The sequence below is a fragment of the Pristis pectinata genome, chromosome 10, assembly GCF_009764475.1.
Source record: "Pristis pectinata isolate sPriPec2 chromosome 10, sPriPec2.1.pri, whole genome shotgun sequence".
In the NCBI taxonomy this organism is placed as follows: domain Eukaryota; kingdom Metazoa; phylum Chordata; class Chondrichthyes; order Rhinopristiformes; family Pristidae; genus Pristis; species Pristis pectinata.
In genome coordinates this window covers 64,892,045-64,915,963 of record NC_067414.1, presented here as the reverse complement: position 1 = coordinate 64,915,963, position 23,919 = coordinate 64,892,045, and the positions used below count along the sequence as shown (strand labels likewise).

Below are 23,919 nucleotides of genomic sequence, written 5' to 3'. Positions count from 1 at the left end.
AATTCAAGTGACAGACAGAACTGGAAATAACAGTAAGTACACAGCTTATCTGTTCCTAACACCACAATCATCAGCCATCTGTGGCTTCTATAACAATGACAACTAACAGCCTACACCATCCTCATATTTACTTCTTAGCCCTACATATAACTACCAATCCATGAATATAGCTTCAAATCAGTACTTAGCTTTACATGCACACACAGCCACTTTGCTTCCCTGGTAACTACAATTTTCTTTGAATCTATCTACCACAGAAGATCAAAACAAGAAGACAATCGGATCTCAGTTGCACTGCCTTTCTGAGCACAGAAAATTATACTCTTGTGAATTTAGGGGAAGGTTGACGTTGGCTTTTAACAATTGAAAGTGTGTATTGATAATATACAAAGATGTATGCATCACTTCCTGTTTTGAGCAGCAAGGCAGACAGCAGCCTATTTGTTTTCATGTTATTTTGGGCGACAAGGTTTGACACCTTGAAGGCTCCAATCTACATTCTTGTTATTTGGTTAACTGTGGTGGTGAACCTCCTATTGCATGTGGGGCATGACTATTGGTTCAAGATTGAGGAAATCGCGTCCAAGTATAAGAGATCAAACCAGCCAGTATTGTAGTGGTGACCATCTGCATTAAAAAATCTCGCATTGACTTCCCCTAAATCCCTCTTGAAAATGCTGGGAACTCCCTGAATACTAAAAATTCCCAGGCGGACCTGAGTGGAGAACAAGCGGACCTGAAAGGGAAAAGGGAGGGGGCGTTCACGTGACTTGAAAAAAGACGTCAGGCTGGAACTCAAGCGGACCTGAAAGGAACACGTCAAGGTGGATGCGGACCTGAAGGGATGATGGCCTAGCGGACCGGAGAGGGTGAACCAGAGATGGGACACAGCGAAGGGGCGCCTAACCAAGGAATGCACAGCAGTAATCAGCCGCAGGGTGAAGCAGGGAGAGCGGGGTGGTTGGAAATGGATGGCGCAGTGCGAAGAGGCGCAGGGCAACGATCCAGCGCAGCAGGTGGGGTGAAGCATGAACAGGCGGCGCGAAGCGGGAGTGAGCCACTTGGACACGGAGGGAGCTGGCGGCAGGGAGTAGCACTGAGACAACAGGATGATCAGAACTGGGCGGGCAAACTGGGTGCGCACCCGGCAGGGTGGAGCTCAAGCGGATCTGAAAGGGAAAAGGCAGGCTGGGGATCAGCCGGACCTGGCGGGAAGAAGGCAGGGTAGAGCGGACCTGAAAGGAAGGCCCCCCCCCTCCCCCAGGATGCATGCGGACCTGAAAGGGTGATGGCCTAGCGGACCGTGTAGGGTGAAGCGGGCGCAGAGATGGACAGAGCGGCGAAGGGGCAATTAACCAAGGAAATCGGTCGCTAGTTGAAGCAGGGACGGCAGTGTGATTGGAAGTGGATCGGGCAATGTGAAGAGGGTGCGGACGGCAGGCGAAACAGAAAACGATGCGGGTAAATGGAATTAGTGTAGATGGGTATAAGAGCGGCATAGACACAGTGGGCCAAATGGCCTGTTTCTGTGCTGTGTGACGCTATGACGATGATAAATTGATGGGGCACAACTGCAGAATTTTGATCTGGTCCACTGGTTGCAAGATCATTTTAGCAAGTTGCTTTCACTGTTTGGCATGCAAGTAATCTTGTGTAGTTGCTTCACCACTGGTATCTCACTTTTAGTTGCTTCTTATTGGACAAGGGTCATCACTATCTAAATAATAATAGAGTGCAGGGCATGCCAGATCATGAGGTTACAAGTTGTGGTAACATACAGTTCTACTACCACATGGTAGGGTGGTCTGGAAGGTTAGGTCCCACGGAATCCAGGGAGAACTAGTTGGGTGGATTCAAAATTGGCTCAGAGGTAGGAAGCAGAGGGTGGTGGTTGAAGATTGTTTCTCGGAATGGAGGCCGGTGACTAATGGTGTGCCGCAGGGGTCAGTGTTGGGATCGTTGTTATTCGTTATTTACATGAATGGTTTGGATGCAAATACACAAGGCTTGATCAGGAAGTTTGTGGATTAGATGAAATTAGGAGATGTTGGTGGTGGTGAAAAAGGTTATCATAGATTGCAAGGGGATCTTGATCAGTTAGGGAAGTGGGCTGAGGAGTGGCAAATGGATTTCAATACAGATATGTGTGAGGTAATGCACTTTGGAAAGTCAAACCAGTGTAGGACTTGTACTATGAATGGTAGGGCACTAGGGAGTATAATGGAACAGTGGGGCCTAGGAGTACAAGTGCATAGTTCGTTTAAAGTGGCATCACAGGTAGGCAGGGTGGTGAAAAGCATATTTAGAAAAAAGTGCTTGCCTTCATCAGTCAGGGCATTGACTGTTGGAGTTGAGACATGATATTGCAGTTGTACAAGTCTCTGGTGGGACCAAACTTGGAGGACTGTGTACAGTTTTGGTCACCCTATTATAGAAAAGACCTGGTTAAACTGGAAAGAGTGCAGAGAAGATTTTAGAGCATGTTGGTAGAACTAGCAGGCCTGAGTTATAGGGAGAGGTTCGCTAGACTGGGTCTTTATTCCTTGGAACGTAGGAGAATGAGGGGCGTCCTTATTAGAAATGTTAAAAATTATGAGAGGCATAGATAAGGTGGATGGTAACAGTCTTTTCTCCGGGGTAGGGGAGTCCGAAACTAGGGGGCATAGATTTAGGGTGACAGGGGAAAGATTTTAAAGGGTGAGTATATGGAAAAAGCTGCCAGAGGAAGTGGTTGAGGCAGGTACAATAGTATCACTTAAAAAGCACTTGGATAGGTACATAAGGGGCAGGGCTTAGAGGGATATGGGCTGAAATTGGGACTAGCTGGGTGGGCACCGTGGTCGGCATGGACTGGTTGGGCTGAAGAGCCTGTATCCATGCTGTATTGCTCTTTGACTCTAAATTACTAGCTCACTTCATTCAAAAGTTTATGAACCTTTGATGATCAGTCATGCCTTTCGTGGTAGCAATATCAGGAAGTAATGCGAAGGGAAAGGCTGATCCGTCATTCACTGCAATGTAAATTTGTGCTTGTGAATGATTCCACCTTTATGTTGCAAGGTAAAATTCTCTGGAAGTTCTTCCTGAACCCAGAGTGAAATTCAAAACCACTTAACCTCGTAATCTCCAATAAAGTGAATCCACTCCCTCTCAGCTTGTCAGTGGCTGCCTCTGGGCTCAAAACTGAATCCAGCCTCCGAGCAGAAGGTCACGATACACATTGGCACCTGTCATCCAGGTTGTTTCAATCTTTTTTGCATACATAGAACAGTAAAACACGGGGACGGGCCTTTCAGCCCATTATGTTGTGCTGAACTAATAAAGCGCCTAATTAAATTCATCTCTTCTGCCAACACAATATCCATATCCCACCATTCTCTGCATATTCATGTGCCTATCTAAGAACCTCTGAACCACCTCTATGGTACCTGCCTCCACCACCACCCCTGGCAGTGCATTCCAGGCACCCACCACAAAGAAAAACTTACCCCACGCATCTCCTTTGAATTTACCCCCTCTCACCTTAAATGCATGCCCTCTAGTAATAGACATTTTGACCCTGGGGAAAACTGGTTTAGTCGATAGCCCATGGTTCCCTGCGGAACCGCCAGCTGATGGTCGGTTTGATTCAACCATACGTTTGCATTTCCACACACACACACGCACACGCACACACACAATAATCAATTATTGAAACATAACCTAATCGCCTTTGCGCTCACTTACAGTGTCTGTGGTCCTTGCGCCTTTGCCTGTCCTAACACTCACATCTCATATGGGCAGGCACAGCAGTGTAGCGGTTAGCGCGACGCTATTACAGCGCCAGTGACCCGGGTTCGATTCTGGCTGCTGTCTGTAAGGAGTTTGTACGTTCTCCCCATGTCTGCGTGGGTTTCCTCCGGGTGCTCCGGTTTCCTCCCACATTCCAAACACGTACGGGTTAGGGAGTTGTGGGGATACTATGTTGGCACTCAGAACACTCTATGCAAAAGACGCACTTCACTATGTGTTTCGATGTACATGTGATTAATGAAGATATCTTAATCTTGCACCAGAGGCTGCAGTTTGGCTGGAGGAAAGCTACAGATTAAGAGTTCAGAATGCCGCAGATTGCTTTGGAGAATGATTTCTTGCAGTTCCAGGCCTCTGACCATTTTCAAGCTGCACCATCCAGCCATGATTGGCAACTGTCTGGCCTGGTTGGCTAACAAGGTTTAGTCACTGATAGAGTGGCAGTTGTTGGAGGATAAATGCTCTCACCTTGAGAAAAGAAAGCATGTTCTTAATCCCCAAGGCCAATGCTGCACATTTTCAATCCTTGCAATTTGCTGGAGGACAGATTGCAGAGCTGTTGTCACATTCTTAATCTCTGTTCACAATGGGTACTCAAAGCCATGACAGAAGTAGTTTGAGCTTCCACTGCAACATTCAGAGTTGGAAAGTTCTTTTTGTGTAGATAGCAAGAGTACGATCTGCAACTGGCAATGAGGATTATTATGAAGAAGAGGACAAAGCTGGCACACAGTAGAACTTAGTGGCTGTTGACTTTGCAATCACAGCTACAGCTCTTGCATTTCACAGCATACCTGAATAATTGGTGTCAGATTCTGGACCTCAATTTAGGTTGTATCCATTCAAGCGCTTTGTGTAGAAGGGAGGTCATTTCAAGAGAGTATATGAGCAAATTCTCAAATGCTTGATTGATTCAGAAAAGTTTTCAAATGTGGATATGCAATAGAATGGTAGTCATCGCCGGTGTGATGAGAAGAAGAATCTTGGATTAATTACAGTCAGTAGATGCTAGCACTGTAAATACAAAGGCCATTGCCAAATACTTTGTACACTGGCAAGGTATTGATAGAGATCTAGAAGATGTAGCTTTGGCATGTACAGCTAGACCTCCAAAGATGCTTTTAAAAACCTGGGGCTGCTTGTTACAATCAGTTGAGAGAATATCATGTCAATTTTTGTCAGAAAATTCAATGACAACTTTCTAGTTCTTATTGCATTGAAGTTTGGCACAAGTTCATGTGCAACAGCAGTATGTTTAATTGAGGAACAAAGATCATTTTTTACAGTTCATAGCATACCCACTGTCTTCAATTTAGGTCATACCTGTTTGAATGCTTTATGCAGATGAACAGCATTAAATATAGTATCACCCCATGCAATCCACCTTCTAAGAGTGTAGACTAAAACTTTCTACATATTCTTGCAAAAACATTGAAGAAACATTTTACAAGGTTTTTTGTGTCTAACTATGAATCATAGTCCTACTAATTCTTTATTCAAATATTGTAGAATGCCACATTTGAACACAGCTGGAAATATACTGCTGGCATTTCATCTCACTGGGTTTAAATCAGGAACACAAGATCAGGAGAAAATTGGAGCAGGGCTCCGCAAGCTTGCCCCACCATTCAATATAATCTTGACTGAGCCATGCTGGCCTCAACTCCTCTTCTGTGTCAATTCCCTGTAACCCTCAATTCCTTGATCTTTCAAATGTTTATCTATCTCCACCTTAAATATAATGGATGACCTGGCTTTCACCACCCCTGGAGCAGAGAATTCTTGAGATTCATTACTCTCTGAGAAAAGAAATTTATCCTAATTATTGAATGGCTGGCTCCTTATATTATGGCCATGTTCTCTTGTTTGTGACTCTCCCACTGGTGAAAACATCTCAACGTCCACTGTGTCAAGCACCCTTAGGACCTCATGTATTTGAAAAAGTTCACCCCCCACCTATTATAAACTCTTAAGGAATACAGATCCAAACTATCCAGCCTCTCTTGACAGAACAACTTTCTCATCCCAGGAATTAGCCTGGTGTACCTGCTAACTTTTCATGATTCGTGCACCAGGACACCCAGATCCTTCTGAATTTGAGTCATTTGTAGCCTCTCTCCATTTAGGTAATCATCTTTTGATTCCTTTTCCCGGAGTACATGGCCTCACACCTCCCCATATTAAACTCCCTTTGCCAGGTTTTCATCCAATCACTCAATCTATCTAATATCCCCTTATGGAATTACAATGTCTTCATCACAACATGCCCTATCACCTTAAATTTCATTCTGTCCTCCAGGTTATTAATGTAAACAGTAAATAGTTGAGGGTCAAGAATGGATCTCTGGGTCACTCCACTAGTTTTATTCCTCCAGCCTGGAAAGGACCCATTTATTTCCACCCCGCCTTCTCTCTTATGTCCACCTATCACTGCTCTGCTGTTCCCTCCTATATATTGGGCTTCCCCTTTTCCTATCTTCAGTCCTGAAGAAGGGTACTGACCCAAAACATTGACTGCCTGCTTTTCTCCACGAATGCTGCCTGGCCTGCTGAGTTCCTCCAGCATCATCGTGTTTTTCATCTAGATTCCAGCATCTGCAGTCCTTTGTTTCTCCCCATTTACTTCAACTTTTTTTGTATTCTACAGTACAGCCAGCTTTCAGTCCATGCTAGTGCACTTCCTCCACTACCCTGGGTTTCTAACTTATGCACCAGCATCTTATGTGGCACCTCTTTTGGAAATCTAAATACACTACATCTACAGGTTCTGCTCTTTCAAATCTCCGTCACATTCTCAAAGAATTTGCGCAAATTTGTCAAATATGATTTACTTTTCAGAAAACCATGTTGACTATGTTTGATTATATTCAGCTTTCCTAAATAATTAGTTATTTTCTCTTTGATGATTGACGCCAGCATCTTGCCAACAATAGTTGTTAAACTAACTGGGCTATAGTTCCCTGATATTTGCCTTCCTTTTTTTAAACAAAGGAATTACATTGGCTCTTCTCTGATCTTCTGGGACACTCCTAAAATTTAGTGAGTTTTGAAACATTTCAACCAATGGGTACACTATCTCTGCAGACACCTCCTTTAAGACCCTGGTGCAGGCCATTGGGTCCCAGCGATTTTTCCGCCTTTAGTCCCATGAGTTTCTCAAATACTTTATCCCTTGTGACTGTGATTTTTTTGTTTACAAATTTCTATATATGCAATAAGCTCATTTGTTATCTTAGGGATATTTGCAGTGACCTCCACAGTAAAGACTAATACAGAATATTGATTTAACTCATCTGCCTTCTCTTTATTTCCTGTTATTAATTCACCAGCCTCATTCTCTAGAGGTCAGATACTTTGCTGCCTGTTTTCTATTTATAAATCCATAGGAACTCTTACTGTATTTTTTGATATTATACACGATTTCTCTCAAAATTAATTATTTTCCCTTCTGAGCTTTTTAGTCTTTCACTGCTGGATTCTAAAAACTTCCCAGTCCTCTGGCCTACCACCTGCCCATGCCACTTTGTATGCCTACTTCTTTGACCTCCTTTGTTAACCACAGATTGAGCTTCTTTCTCATACAATCCGTTTTTCTAATTGGGATAAATTTCTCCTGAGCGTTATGGACCAGTTGTTTGTATATCTGCCACTGTTCATCTACTGACCTATCCCTTACTTTCCCAGTTCACCTCAGACAAATCCACCTTCATACCATTGAAATTGCCCTTATTTAAGTTGAAGGCAATGGTTTTGGTCCTGTGGTGTTCACCCTCAAACAGCATCTGGAATTCTATCACATTGTGGTCACTGCCTCCTAGGGGATCTTTAACCACAAGATTGCTTTTAATCCTTCCTCATTACTCTTGGATAAAGATAAAATAATCTGTTCCCAGGTAGATTCCATAACATTCCATTCTCAGAAGCAATCCCTTACCTGCTCCACAAATTCTTCTCCTATGATATCCTTGCCCATCAGGTTGTCCAATCAATACATAGATTAAAATCTCCCATTACAACCGCAGTTCCTTTCAAACATGCCTTGGATATTTCCCCATTTATGCTTCACCCTACTGAGCATTTTGGTGGCCTATAGACTTCTCCCGTCCATGTGTTCTTTCTCCTACTATTCATGATTTCATGTTAAACCAATTCTACTTTACTACCCACTGCCTCTATTATCACGACTCAACCTTCCTTGATTAACAATACTGCCCCTGCCTCTTTCCCTTATGGCCTGTTCAGAATTGTGGGAGTGCTTTCACCAGGAAGAGTGTAGAGGCGTTAGACCTCAGGTACGGTTGCAGTTCCAGCTGCTTGTGGTTTCTTTGCTGTTGGTGTCAAAAATTAGTGCAGCCACTGGGTTAGAATGGGTGGCATCTGTGAGGAACAGGCTGGAATCAATGTGCTCCAGAACAACATGCTCTGTAAATCGGTGAAAAAGTGAGAAGTATCCATTTTTCCTAAATGATTGCAGAGAGAGAGATTTCAGAATATCTGGGTGAAACATGATGATGAATATACTTCAGAGGTGGACACAGAACTAGCCATTGAAGAGCAGACACAAGTGAGTTGAGTCAGGATGTAAGTACATCACTGGGGACCTAAACACTGTTACAAAGGTTCACATTTCTGAGAAAGCTAGTCAATTAGATTGAACCCAAACGATGCTGAAAGTCTGAAATGAACACACAAAATGCTGGAGGAACTCAGCAGGTCAGGCAGCATCTATGGAGGGAAATGGATAGTCGGCATTTCGGGTCGAGACCCTTCATCAGGACTGGAAAGGAAGAGGGGAGGTAGCCAGTATAAAAGCGTGAGGGGAAGGGGTGGAGCAAGAGCTGGTGGGTGACAGGTGGATCCGGGTTAGTGGGGGTTAATAGGCAGGTGGGGGAAGGGGAGAGTGGGAATAGTGTAAGAAGCTGGGAGGTGATAGTTGGAAGTGACAAAGGGCTGAAGAAGGTGGAATCTGATAGGACAAGACAGTGGAACATGGAATAAAGGGGAGGAGGGGAACTGGAGGCAGGAATGTGTGGGTGATGGGGGGGTGGGGCCGGAAGTTAAAGAAATCGATGTTCATGCCATCAAGTTGGAGATTACCAAGGCGGAATATAAGGTGCTGTTCCTTTAATCTGTGTTTAGCCTCAGCTTGGCAGTAGAGGAGGCCGTAGACAGACATGTCGGTGTGGGAATGGGAAATGGAATTAAAATGGCTGGCCATCGGGTTTCTGAAAAAAGGGGACATCTCGGATGTCCTGGAGTGGAAAGCCTCATACAAGAACAGGTGTAACAGAGATGGAGGAACTGAGAGAAGGGAACTACGTCCTTGCAAGTGACAGGGTGGGAAGAGGTGTAGTCGAGGTAACTGTGGGAGTCAGTGGGTTTGCAGAAGATGTCAGTGGATAATCTGCCTCCCAAGGTGGAGACAGAGAGATCAAGAAAGGGGAGAGAGGTGTCGGAGATGAACCAAGTGATTTTGTGTTTTCTGAAGAGGACATCTCGGATGTCTGTGACATAAAATGCCAGGATACTCAGCAGGTCAGGCAGCATTAACTGAGAAAGAACCAGATTTAATGTTTCAGAACAGAAGAGATGGCGGGTGTATTTGATGTACATGTGAGGAAAGCCTTTTTCCAGAGGGAAATCAATGTGATATATTTATAAATGAATCGTGTGTATATGAGATTAAAAAGTAGTCATACTTGTAATGTTAGCACATGGTTCCAGTTGTTAGTCATCAGTAAAAGAATTTGTACATATTCTGAAGTTGTCTGTGTGTCTTAAAGTCTACTTGATGCATTACTCAATAGCTCTACAGTAGTTCTGCAAGCATCACCTTCCAATATACCACACTGAAAATGCAGGACTCTTTCAGAATTGGGAGTGTCAGCCTAGTTTATAAGCTCAAGTCTCTGAAATGGGTCTTGATTCAACAATTTCTAACTTAGTGTCAACAGCAGCACCAACTGACACATGGCTGCCACTCTGCCAAAATTGGATTTTAAATGTCTTTTCTTATTGAGTATAATAGCAGACATATCCCGCTGAGCACTGAGTATTACAAATCCCTTTAGATGAACCCAGTAAGATGCTAGTTATGCAGCATAGTTACTCCTGCACCATTTTGTGTTGTGTAAGCAAGCAATTCGTTCTTTTTTTTTAACTTAGGTTAGAGCTTTATTGTCATAGATTGCTTGAAGTATTTTCAAATGAAAGAAAACAGCACCATACCATAAGTAGAAGCAATTATTTTGTACATGTCTTCAGAGATTTGACAACATTTTATTGAATAGCTCCAAGAAATGCCTGAGACAAAGAACGTTGACATTAAATGTGATGATTAGAAACAGCAGACTTTCTGTTTGGCTTTAATCTTCACACCTTCTCATTCATAATGCAGAAAGCCAGTATTGATTGCTTTTAGGCCTATATATCAAACATTGCAGCATTACTAATACCATTAACAAAAACATTTGTTTTGACTTATGTCACGCCTTCAATTTGTAAAGAAAAGTTCCAAAGAACTTCATTGAATTAGAGTTAAAATCATTGAATGAAATCATTGAAGAAGGCATAAGCAGACTGTGGCCCAGAAATGTCCTTGCATAACATGTTTTTTATTCAGTCTATGACCATGACTGTCGTATACTTCTGCATTTTAGTTCTGGATCTTCCATGTGTTGGATTCAACTGTTTTAAGTAGTTTTTTTTTAAACATGTATAGTGTTTAATACACCTCAAGTGGCTGCACAAGGAATGGCTGCTTCCTAGCTTATTGGTTCGTCCATCAGGTGACTATGTGTTCTCCCATTGGTTGGTTTTGCCACAGGTATCTAATAAGTTTTCCGACTGGACTATTGTTAGCTAAGGAGTACCTCTTATCTCGAGTATAAAAGGTGTCATCTTTTGTTAATCACTCTCTTACTCTCTTCCCCCACCGGCCCTAGCTCATCTTTAGTTCTTTTTGTCTCAGCTCATCTCTTAGTAGTAAAGCTAGTGCCATGTGCTCTGTGACTGTTTCTTTATTTTAAACTTTTCCAATAAAACTTTGTGAAGCACCAAGTTGTTTTCAACTCGTCCTTGGACTCCTGAAAGGACCTGCGGATTCGAAAATAACCAGATCCAACACATGCAAGTAGAGAGAGCCCACTGAACGTAAGCAGTAATGACAAAACATCATAGGATGCTTGTTGTAATGCCACACCTCTCAGCCTGTCTACCTCCCTTTCCTTCTTTAAAATAGAGTTTAAAAGCTATCTTTTTGACCAAGCTTGTGTCATCTGTCCTGACCTCCTTATTCCTTTGTCATCACTCCAATGAAGTGCCCTAGGACATTGTGATATGTTAGAGGTCCTATGAATGTAATCACAATAAATTTTCATGTAGTTATTTAATACATTTTATCAAGTTCAATTAAAGAACATTAAAGGAGCAGAGGGATCTGTGGGTTCATATCCACAGATCCCCGAAAGTTGCCTCACAGGTGGATAGGGTAGTTGAGAAAGCTTATGGGTTGTTAGCTTTCATAAGTCATGGGATCGACTTTAAGAGCCGCAAAGTAATGATGCAGCTTTACAAAACTCTGGTTAGACCACACTTAGAGTACTGTGTCCAGTTCTGGTTGCCTCATTATAGGAAGGATGTGGAAGCATTGGAAAGGGTGTAGAGGAGATTTACCAGGATGCTGCCTGGTTTGGAGAGTACGGATTATGAGGAGAGTCTAAGGGAGCTAGGGTTTTACTCTTTGGCGAGAAGGAGGATGAGGGGAGATATGATAGAGGTGTACAAAATATTAAGAGGAATAGATAGAGTGGACAGCCAGCGCCTCTTTCCCAGGGCACCAATGCTCAATACAAGAGGGCATGGCTTTAAAGTAATGGGTGGGAAGTTCAAGGGAGATATCAGAGGGAGGTTTTTTACCCAGAGAGTGGTTGGGGCATGGAATGCGCTGCCTGGGGTGGTGGTGGAGGCAGGTACATTGGTCAAATTCAAGAGATTTGTTAGATAAGCATATGGAGGAATTTAAAATAGGGGATATTTGGGAAGAAGGGGTTAGATAGTCTTAGGCGTGCTTTAAAGGTCAGCACAACATGGTGGGCCGAAGGGCCTGTATTGTGCTGTACTGTTCTATGGTTCTATTAAACTTCATGAGGATAAATTTATTTGAAACTTGTTCCAATTTGGTGGACAGCTTGTGTCCAGTTTTTTCTGAACTTCTATTGAAGGTACGACAATTAGATTGAGAGATTAGATTCAAAGGAATTCCTTGAAATAATTTATAAGCAATATACTAATTAATCTAACACATATGAAGTGCCATTTCCATTCTTATTCTTTTCTGAATGGACATCTATAGAACTACCATTAATGTATATGTAATCTCATTGAGATTACTTCTATGAATGATGGCTAAATTAATTGTGAACTTGCTATGACCCAGCCAGTACCACTTTGGGTTAATCTGCTTAATGCCAAAGTGTGCAGTCTAACAAAATGCTCTTTGTTCCTGTAAGAAGCCAATTAAAGCTTCATTTTTGTTAGTCTTTATGATGCTTGACAGTTCCACAATGGCAACTTAAAGCATTTATCTTCATTACCATGGTAATGGATTCTGAAAATAGAAGTTACAGTCGAGGGAACCATCTTTTCAGGTCCTACTTTCAAAGGGCCTTTATTTATTCTTAGCACAGTGATCTGTATTAAAAATTAGTAAGCGATCTGTTTTTATTTTATTCAAGATTTGCAGAAATTTACAGAATAAGTCCTAAGAATGCTAGATTCTATTCCTGGGTCAAAATGTCATTTGATGGGAACTATGTCAAAGAATTGAGTAATTAATAAACAATGATGCTAATACTCCTTTCAAAAGCATTACAAATATTTACTACCAGGACTAGATTAAACAGAAGTTAAAGCCTGTTCTCCTAATACAATTCAGAAAAATACTACCCATAAATATGCAATTATTGTGTGTGTTGGCTTCAGTTAATTAAACACTCAATGATTTAATTAAATGGATGCAAGCTAATTGAAATGTTATTTGTAGTAATACTCTTTGATACAAACCTTTACTATGTGGTCAGAATTCCACAAACGATTAATCTAGATTGTTAATATTTTAAACATGTCTGGTCATGATAAATGCTTGAGGAGTGCTTCAGTCAACATAGAAGTGACTTTGGTTTAGTGAGGTGTTTCCAAGTCTCTGGCCTTTTCAAGGTTTAGAAAGCCAGGCTATGGATTACATTGTCTCAGTCTGAGCTGTATAGGATACGCTGATGGGTAACAGCAAGTCCACCAACAAAGTGGCAGTTGTTTGAGCACAAATCCCCTGGACCTTATTTTGGAAAACTGATCCAGGTTCCACAGGAGCAACTGCTGCTCCTCGGCACTACTGGTAATCTGCTGAAAATTGGATTGCTGGGCTGCTCTGAGATCCTAAAAGCTTCTTTAAATGTGGTATTCACATAGATGATAACAGTATCATGACCTTGCATGGGAGCAGTCTAAGCTTCCACTTCTGCACAGACATTGTGTGGTTTTCCTGTGCTGCGTTGATACCTGAGGCACCAGGATGCCAGTTCAATCAATAATCATGCTAATGAAGTAGCTTGTTTTATTCTGGAAAGGATGGACTGCAAAACAGCTTAAAAGCTTTGAGCAAAGTTGGTGTCAACCTCCAGGCTGCTTGACATCGCCGGCACCAATCAGTCAGCCCTGCCAATTCATCAAAGATTCCATAAGCACAGACGGCCTGCTTCATCAAAGCCATCACCCAAAACCTCTGCAGCAGAACTTGTGTGCAACCTCACTTTCCTAGGAGTTAGAACCAGTCTGTCCTTTCCACTTGGCCTGTGGGCAGCCATCTCATCCCTGGTCACTCACCATTAATAGATAGAAACACCAACCTAATGTGTGCAGTACATGAAATACCTGGTGGCTGCAATTAAAGTTAAGGAAACCTAGTTGCCTGTCTTGCTGTAACTCGCAAATTTAAACTTCTGTAAGGGACAGAAGGGTTGAAAGACTTTGTTCTTACAGGGGGAGGGAAAGCATGTAATAGCTTAGCAGAAGAGGATATAGGTTGAGGGGGATGAGATTGTCTACTTCAGTATGTCTACTTCAATGACTGTCTCTGCCCTGTTGCTGCCCATGGACTCTACATGGCCACTCCATTTATAGAGGTTACTCTCTACTCTGGCAGGGATGGGGGTCATAGGAGCAAGTGGGGTGGGGAGGGACGGAAAATGTAAGGTGATACAGCCATGCCTGCCCCCTGCTGGTTTATTATTGATGTAGTTGACCGTGCACCAACTTTCCCTGCAAAAGAGGGAAGCATGTTTAGTGAATGCTGTACAATAAGTTTGGTTGACTTAGTTGTCATGGTTGAATATTTGGCAGTGTATCCAACCTGTGTGATGTGGTTTGGAGGCTTGGTGATTTGGAATAGTAGTAAGAATGAAAAGGTGAGGCAGAGCACATAAATATTAGATCCCAGTCACTACTGATAGAAATCTTTCGGCGAGTGGTATGGATGGGTTGCGTTGAGCAGGTTTTAAGGCTAGCAATGCATTTGATGGAAGGTAGCATTTGAATGTACATTCACAGACCTTGACCTCTGTCGGGCCTTTGTCCGCTATCCAACATTGCAACTGGATCCTTGGCTCCTGATCTCTGGCATTCACCTCAAGAATGGCTTCTTTTCACTGGCTTTTCAGCAGGTTTCTGGTGGGCCTTCTCGCCCCTGATAGGGGAAATGCACCTCTGCTCTTCTCCAGCACCGATACCAATGCAGCATCAGAAAATCAGGGCTTCCACACTCAACACTTTCTACAAAGTTGTATCCGCTTCTAAACTGTCTTCCACCCCCTATTCCAGTTCCAGTGCACTGTCAGTTTAAGAAGTGCTGTCTGTCTTTAATCAGCACATGCTAATGCATTGTTATTAGCCACTCATGATTTTGGACTAAGGTAGGCAGCAGCGTGCTTACCTGGGTACAACAGCAAACAGGCAGAATGAACTATTGAGCTACATCACATTGATTCCTTCTCACCCATTTTCTGGCATTCCAGTGTTCTCCATAGTAATTCGTGGGTAATAAATCATACCTTTGGAAAAAGTAGAATTCTTTCCATTACTTCAAAGATATTAATAAAAAGATAGCTACAAACCCTTTGATAATAAAATCATAAGACACTTAAGAAAAAATACAAAAATATTTCTTCCACTAATTTCCTCCTTTTTATGGATCTGGTACAAAAGGGGTCAACAGGTATGGGGATAAGCAAAGTTAAAGAAGGTTAGGCACCAAGCTGAATATTTTATTTATATCCTTATTGGGACTGCATGACTGACTTAATCTCCTGAGGTAAATAATAAATCAAAGGAAAATCTGCCTTCTATTAGTTATTACACAAAATCTCTTGGGAATGGTTCTAAATTTATTATTCCTATTATTAACCCTGATTAATTGCATTTGACAAACAACATTAGCATAGTCCCGACAGAATTACTGTCAAAATATTCCATCGAGTCTCTTATTCTCTGTCTACATCTGTACTTGTACATTTTTGCTTTCACCACTTATGCAACCTGACATTTCTTAGACGCTTTTTATATTAATTGGCAACATTTAGATATGAACCTCTTCCATACACTTACACCTGTTCTGGAAAATAAATGTATGCCCCTGGAATCTGAATATATCCAGTCATGATACAGTGGCTTGTATTCCTGTTCTTGGGAAGAGCTTTTTCCCTATCACAATTGTGACATTGACAAGGAACAAGAACAAGACTTCTTACCACGGGTGTTTCCCAGGCTCCTATGGGACCCATTTTAAGACCTGTAGGAAAGGAGGAAGTCCAATTCAATGTTGGAGTTTTTTCCACCATTCCAATAAATCAAACCTGATCTACATCCTAATTCTATCTGTGCACCTTGACTCTGCCATCCTTAACATTTTTGCCTATTGAAAATCTATTAAGTTCAACTTTGACTTTTTTTAATAGACTAGGCTGTTTTGGGAAAGCAAGCTCTAGGTTTCCATTGATCTGCATACGAACAGTTAGCAAAGATGCATCTGATCAGGCCAGGTGATCTTTCCGACAACAAAAGATTGTGGGATCTAAACAGGTGTCCAGCTTGATATGAGACATGAACTTCCAAAGAGAAATAGAATTATTTCTGAAATGTTCATTGTGGGTTATCAAGCTATCTCCTGATTAGGATCTGGAACCCTCCACAAACTCTTCCACCTCTGCCATATCTATTGTCCCATTGCTGAGCATCTATACTCTCAAAAATGCCCATGATGACACACATGTCTATCACTGACCCTGAAATAAAGAGAATCTCTCCAAAAGTCTGGCAGGTCAGCAGCAGAAGTCATGAATAGTGACATTCTGGCTTAGACCATAAGATGCATTTCCTGTGGATTTTTAGGACCCTTATCTTCAGTTTCACTTGGAAATTGTCAGATTCATGACTCTAGTCAAACTCATAATTTATGCAAAATAAGCTGTGTAGATGTAGATTACTCATGCACTACCAAAACTTCACCCTCAGTTCCAAAGACGTGCTGGTACATTAATTGACCGCAGTAAATTGCCTCTTGGTGTAGCTGAATAGCAAAAAGAATGAAAGGCAAGTTGACACATGTGAGACAGAATATATCGAAGGTAAATAAGGAGAGGGGGGAGACAAGTAATAACTCAATGGGCTGAATGGCATGTGTTATCCAAGTACAAGATATGAACTATCATTTTCAGAATCTGTTCATCTTAAATCTCAGAACTATTATCTGAATCTTTATTTTTGTCTGCATGAAAGCAAAATATCCAAACACCATGCAGTATTTTAAAAATAACCTGTTATAATAGTACAAAAACTGTCTTAAATAATAACCAGTTTATTATTTTGTAAAACATCATACTTATTGGCAAAATCCTCAACGTAAGAAGGGAAGAAGCTCCAAACCCCAATCTAAACAGCGTGATGTAATTTATTTTAGTAGCATATCTGAGCAAAAACTCCCACCCACAGGATTTGATATGGACATGGGTTGACAGAAAAGCCTAATGTGAATTTCAGAATGCATTTAACAAAGGCACAATGTTGGCACAGGAACTGGACAGGCAATTTAGCCTCTCCTACCACATTAACTGACGAGGGGCAGTGTAAACCCTAGAGAAATCAGACTTAGTTTGGTTCATCCTGATTTACTCAGAATACAATCATGTGGGACCCAGACAGAATATATCAGTTTAAATTCCCACTCATGCCATTTGTGAGGACTACACCATATCTCTTTTCCAACAGGAAAGAGTTGCTTGTTAACTTAAACCAGGCAAGATGAGATTAGAGTGTTATGCCACCAATACCACTTCGAAGGAAGTGGCTGCTTCATTTTCCTACTGCTTAAATGATGCATCTATAAATTGGATTGGACCACTATTGCTAAACAAAATCAAGGCATCAGCTTTTACTCCAGTCTTAGTACAGGCAGCATTTATTGACATCAAAAATAAATTACCTGGTCACTATCACATTGCTAGTTATGGGAGTTTGTTGTCTGCAAGTTGTTATCCATGTTCCTTATAAAAATGAGCACACATTAACTGTGCTTATTTAGCCATAATGAGCTTTGCGATGTCCTGAAAAGGACATGAAAGGCATCATATGAGTGTAAGATTTCCTTTTCCTTTTTTTCACAGGAGATCATAGTTTTAATTTTGCTACAACGTGCCAGAATCTCTAAATGCCTGCTGCCACCTTTTGATTTTACATGTCTTTTGTTCAAGTTTCTTAGTATCTTGTGAAATAATGGAACAAGCTGAACCCTGCCAGACTCCCCCATCCCCCAGCCTTGATCCCATAACCTATAGCAACAAGGAAACAATTGCTTGATTGACAGATCAGTGAGGTAGTCAATGAAGAATCCGTAATGACCTTTAGCAGTGTAGAAAAATGGACAACACAGAGGATGGAGAATAACTAGTCAGTGACTTCTTTGAAACAGCTGGAAAGGCTGTGATAGCCTACTATGGTATTGCACAGTATTATGTCATAAAAATCAGATTTATGTGCTTAATGAAAATGTATTCAGTTTTGCAATTGAGAACATATTGTATCCCTTCAGATACTATATCTGCAAATTTTAGTTTAAAAACCGGTTGGATTATTGACCTGAACGAGAACTGTGTCTTGCACTCTCAAAAGTGGATAGAAGGCCAAATGTGCAATGGGCACTATCATTCAGAAGAAATTGTGGAATGAGAAAAGACCATTTAATCTACTGAAGGTTTCTCTTTTCTAAGCTATGCACCATGGATTCATTATGGATTCACTCCAATTTTCACATGGGATAGTTCTGTGGAAGATACCTGAGCAAAATATGAACCCAAAATATAATCCAGTCTACATTATTCATTTGTGACTGGCTGGTTTCAGTGGCATTATCCAGAGTCCCAGTAGAACAAGAATGGATTTTATGGGCTCTGTGCCAAATGAAAGCCACATTGCCAAAGTTCCAGTTTGGCTTTCTAGTTCTAGAATGGAACTCTGAAGACTAATGATATGTTCTCTTAGATCTACAATATAGAGGAACAGGATCAAAAGGACCACTGCAGAAATGTCAGGCACCCCCAACAGCCATTGGCCCCTGCCAGCTGGCCTTCACATCTCCCTTTAGGCAGATCCAGGCAGTTTTTCTTTGCTTGGCAACACTTCAGAAGGCTGTACGTTTCTCGCAAAGGATAACTGAGCTGTGGCAGCTGCCAAACAAATGTAGGCACAGCTCATGAGGGAGACCTTCAGTTATGATCCATGTTACTGTCAAATAAGTTCTGTCTTCAAATAGCTGAAAGCTGAACCTTTGCTAACAGTTTGAAGTCAGTCACCTGCTTGTATTCAGAACTTCTCCACCCATACCAAGGTTGTCATTTGAAGTTCATTAGATCATGGCTTATGCTGCTATTTTGTCACCTTGCAGCATTTCATTTCATACATGTTCCCAATGCCAAAGGTTTATTCTACAACTTATGAGCACTTGCCAGGTCGTGCATCAATATTTCAGTGTCCTTGCAAATCTTCTCCTCGTTCCGAACAGTGAGCTGATCGTTTGCAGCAGAGGGCTCAAAATAACCCCTTATACATCGCTATTACTTGAATGTAGACAGGTCTCAGTTTAAGGAGGGAATAGAAAGTGTGAAGCCCTCAAATGGAATGCAACACAATATCAGAAGAAATTCCTGAGTGGCAGTGACAATAGCTGCTGCCAATGAATACCAGTTTTGCCGATGAATATATTGCACTTAGATCTCCAGAAGAAACTTGATAAGGTATGTCAAAGGATATTGCAAAAAGTAAAAGCTCATGATGTAGAATATTAGTTTGGATAGAAGATTGGCTGGATAATGGGAAGCAGGGAGTAATTGGTCCTGGGACCTCAGCTCTTACAGTTTCTAGAAATGATTCCTGTGAAGGTCCTGAAGGTATTGTAGCTAAACTTGCTGATGTTCAGTGGGAGAGTGAGTTGTGAAGAGGACATTAAGAAGCTACAATGTTGATGAAGTGAATGGGCAAAGGGCTAGCAAATGGAGTATAATGTGGAGATGTGCGATATTGTCTGTTTTGGCAGGAAAAGTAAATGAAAGTATATTGTCCAAAAGAGTTCCGAGATGCAGGGAGACCTTGGTGTCCTCCTACATAATTTTCAAAAGGCTAGTATACAGCTACAGTGAGTAATTAGGAAAACTAATAGAATGTTATCATTAATTACGAGGGGAATTGAATGCAAAAGTAAAGGAGGCTTGTTTCAATTGTATAGGCCATTTATGAGATCATATCTGAAATACTGGGAATAGTATTGGTCTGCTTAATTAGTGAAGATTTAATGCATTGGAAACAGTTCAGAGGTTTATGACTAACACCTGGAATAGTTTGGTTCCCTAATGAGAAAAGATTGGTTAGATTGAGTTTGTATTAGCTGGAGTTTAAAAAGATGGAAATATATAAGATTTCAAGTGGTCTCGACAGGGTAGATGAAGGGAGAATGTTTCTCCATGTGGGAGAATCTAGAACCACGGATCCCAATTCAAAAATGGAGGGGAAGATTACCCATTAAAGGAGAATGTGAGGAGAAATGTTTTCTTTCAGGTGGTCGTGCGGCTTTGCAACTTTCTTCCTCAAAGGGCAGTGGAAGCAGTGTCATTGAATGTCTGTAATGCAGAGGTAGATGATTGATAAGCAAGAGATGGAAATGCAGAGCTGCGCGTCCAATCAGATCAGCTGTGATCTTAGTGAATGGTGGCTCCCCTATAGTCTAACTCAGCCTTGAGTATACCTGACTCGTCCTCTGAAGCTCTTTGGGGAGGAGAATTCCAAATTTAACCAATTTTTTTAGACTGGTCTTAAAAATCATAGAAAATGATTTTTATTCATTGACAGTCATTTCTAAAATTCCATGATCTTTCATCTTGATCAGGCCAAATGGAGTCAAATTGTGCTGGTAAAATCACTGCAAACTGACAGAAGCTCAAAGGTACAACATCACAATTAAATACAAAGGATATGGCGGTTCTTATATCACCATGGCTGCCCTTCAGTACACAAATCATTTACCCCTAATTGTAATCATATTCACTAAAGTGCAGGCACCACTTTGAAGAAAATTAATTATAATTTTATATTTTATGAAAACTGCAATTAATAAGATATTTTGAAGCTTTGAAGATATTTGACTTTCGCAAGTATTGGACCCTTGATTTCATCATTTGCAGGCATTAGAGGTAATTAATCCCTATACCCACTTTATTCTGACTTTTCTGCGACCTGCTGTGTAACAGATGGTTAGCTGGGGGTACAGTGTTATTCATCATTTTCAGTCACACCGTGTTAATCAAAGACACAACCAAAAGGTAATTTTTAACTTGTCAATCATAAGGGAACGTATACTCAAAAATGATTGCTGGCTTATCAATAGCCTGCATAAATCTGTGGGTAATTTTAACTTCCCAAAAACATATACAGATACATATAAAGAAAGATGAATTAAAAAAATCAATTTAAAGTAATGGGTGGAACATTAAGACATTTGGTTCTTCCCATCTGATATTTTTATACAACTTTCAACCCAGTGATTCAGGTTTTGGAACAGGAAGATCTGTACCAAATGATTTAAAAATGTTAAAGAATTGAAACAGATTTTCTGGGCCATCAAGTTTTTTTGTTTGTTTACACAGATCATGGGCCCAGAATTTTCTCTGATATTCACTATTCGTCATTTGAATATCGGACAGTTACTTTCTGCATTCACAAAAACAAATGAAGAAGCAGCACGGTGGGGCATTTGGTAGAGCTGCTGCCTCACAGCTCTAGTAGGGATCCAGGTTAAGTTCCGACTTCCGGTGCTCTCTATGTGGAGTTTGCACATTCTCTCTGTGTCTGCACAGGTTTCCTCCAGATGCTCTGGTATCCTTCCATATCCTACAGAAATGTAAGTTGGTTGGTCAATCAACCACCAATGTGTAGGTGAGTGATATAACCTGGGGTGAGCTGATTGGAATGTGGGAAGAATAAAAAAAATGAGAATACCATAGGATTACTGTAAATGGGTGCTTGATGGTCAGTGCAGACTTGGTGGGCTGGAGAGCCTGTTTCGATGCTTTATGACTTGAGGATGTGCTCTTACTATCCAACAAGTCTAATATTTATTGTTCATCTCTAATGGCCCTTGCATTAAATGGTTTGCTTGATTATTTTTAGAATTTATATTGCTGTGTTAAGAGGCAGAACAGGTTAGGATGGTGAATTTCCTTCTATAAAAGACATGAGTGAACCAGGTTTTTTTTTTGCAACAGCGTAGTGGTTTCATAGTCACCATTACTATCTCCTCATTTCAGAGATATTTAATTAACAGGATTACTGAATTTAAATTCCCCAGCTCTCCTGAACTCATGTCTCTGGATCATTAATCTAAACCTCTGGATTACTGACTCAGTAACATAATCACTATGGTACCATAGTGTGACAAAGGATGAGGGACAGCAGCATGTGAAAACTTTCCATAGGGTTCCTACTCCTGGAAAGTTGAAATTATTCCTTCAGAGAAATTTGATCAGCTGGCCCTTGACTGCTCTGCTGCACATAATCAAAGTCAATGGGTGAGGTCAGGGGAGGCAGAAAATTTTATGAACCTACCACATTCCAGCAGAAGATGGGAGATGGTAAATGCTGGGAAACTTTTAGGAATGATTATTGGAGCTGATAAAACCTACCTCTCTGTCTGCTCCATTAAAGAAGCAAAGGAAGTGAAGAATCTTCCAACCCTTGTTTCCACATATAACAATGATTTTGGAAACTTTCCCACAGTCATAGAGATGTGGGTTCATATAGCACAGAAAAAGGCCTTTCAGATCACTATGTCCATGTCAACCATCAGGTATCTATCTACAGTACTTCCATTTGCCAGCATTTGATGTGCAGCCTATGGCAATTCAAGTACTCATCCAAATACTTCTTAAATATAGTGAGAGTACCTGCCTTCACCACCTTCTCAGGCAGTATGTTCCAGATTACAACCATTCTCTGGATGAAAAAACTCTTCCTCAATTTCTTTCCACAAGGGCTTGTTCTCCATAATTGGACATAGCACAGTATTGAATTCTACTGTCCAGTAGTAATTTTTCTACATTCCCTCCATGTGGAAAGGTTGTTCCTATGCAGTAATTCTTCATTTTATGAAATTTCACTGAACAAGTCTATTTCATAAATCAAGAAGTTATTGTACCTTTCGTGTTCCCCAGCACAGGAAAATAGGGCAGTCAAAGGAGAGGGAGGGTGATGAGCAGAATCCTACTTTGAGCAATTTCAGAAACAAAGCCACCCCAAGAGGACCCTAGCCTGTGCGGTCTAATCTCATTTTTTTTGTTGTTTGTCCATGGGGCGTGGATGCCACTGCAAAGCATGCATTTGTTGCCCGTGTTTAATTGTACTCCTAACATTGTGGCTTTTGGAAAGAGCTGTTAAAACATAGTCACAATCCTGGGTCTGCTCATCCTTTATTCCCTTTAATATTTTTTCAATTAATAATCTAATTCTCCATTAAGTGCTTTAAGAAGAGCTCAAGACAGTCAATTTGACCTTCTAATCACATTTTTCTGACTTTTTTTTGGTAACTATCTTTTTTTGGTAACTATCTTAAAATTTGAACTCTTGCTACTCTCTTACCAATTAATGGAGATGATACTTGCCCTATTGCAACCCTTCATAATCTTGATAAACTCTATCAGGTCAACCCTTATCTTGGGTCCAGTGATAATGGCCTGTCAGTCCAAGTATCTCTTCATAATGCCTTGGTGAATGCTTGCTCCCACTCATTTTGTATGCTTTCTGTAATGGGATACCTCAAGATATTGCTCAGGATCTCCTCAGGGTCTCTTTGATGGTCCATTATATTTTCAGCAGAAGGTACTGTGTTTGTGTGTGTATATCCAGTGTTTGCATGGATGTTACATCAATCATTCCAATTCCTGAGGAAATTCCAAAAAGAAAGAAAAATGTTCTGGCGTGCATTATATCCTGACAATTTAACATCACATTAGTAGCTATAATAAAAAAAAACATTGTCTCCAAAGTTTTAAGTTTCAATGATGTGGAGGAGCAGCAAGAGTTAAGAGTTACAGAAGCACAGATCTTTAAAGAGCAGGTGAAAAATAATATTACAGATACCGCAGTTCTGAAACAAACAATAAGACTCTCCTGGAAACACATTTAGTATTTTAGTCAGGTTACTGAGGTGATTTTTTTGTTCAAGACCTCTTTGTTGCCCGTTTCCTTCCCTTCTCTAAGGCTGTTTATGCACATAATATACATGTAGCTTTCCAGCATTCACTGCACTTTTCTAGAAAATTGACGGTGCTTTCTCTGTGAGAAGTTGCCTCAGCTTCTGTCATATTTCCTCCACTCTTTAAAGAGAATCTGTTTTCTGCATTGCTGTACGATCAGCTGTTTGGTTTGAGTCCAGACCTCCATCATGTTGTTGTCCCATGGAGCTCTCTGTTTCTTTTAAAATCAAATTACAGGTGGCATAAGTTACAGATAATGTGCTGTTGATTTTGGGCTGTTCAC

General features: G+C 41.0%; 1 long non-coding RNA gene across 1 annotated transcript in view; it reads left to right on the top strand.

The window, feature by feature from the left end:
- The first annotated feature begins 1,222 nt into the window (after window positions 1-1,222).
- The window catches only part of LOC127575357 (uncharacterized), a 157,464-nt gene continuing 134,767 nt past the window's right edge, over window positions 1,223-23,919 (top strand). Inside the window, exon 1 of the long non-coding RNA XR_007957039.1 lies at window positions 1,223-1,461. This is a non-coding gene — a long non-coding RNA (uncharacterized LOC127575357). The remainder of the gene's footprint in view (window positions 1,462-23,919) is intronic.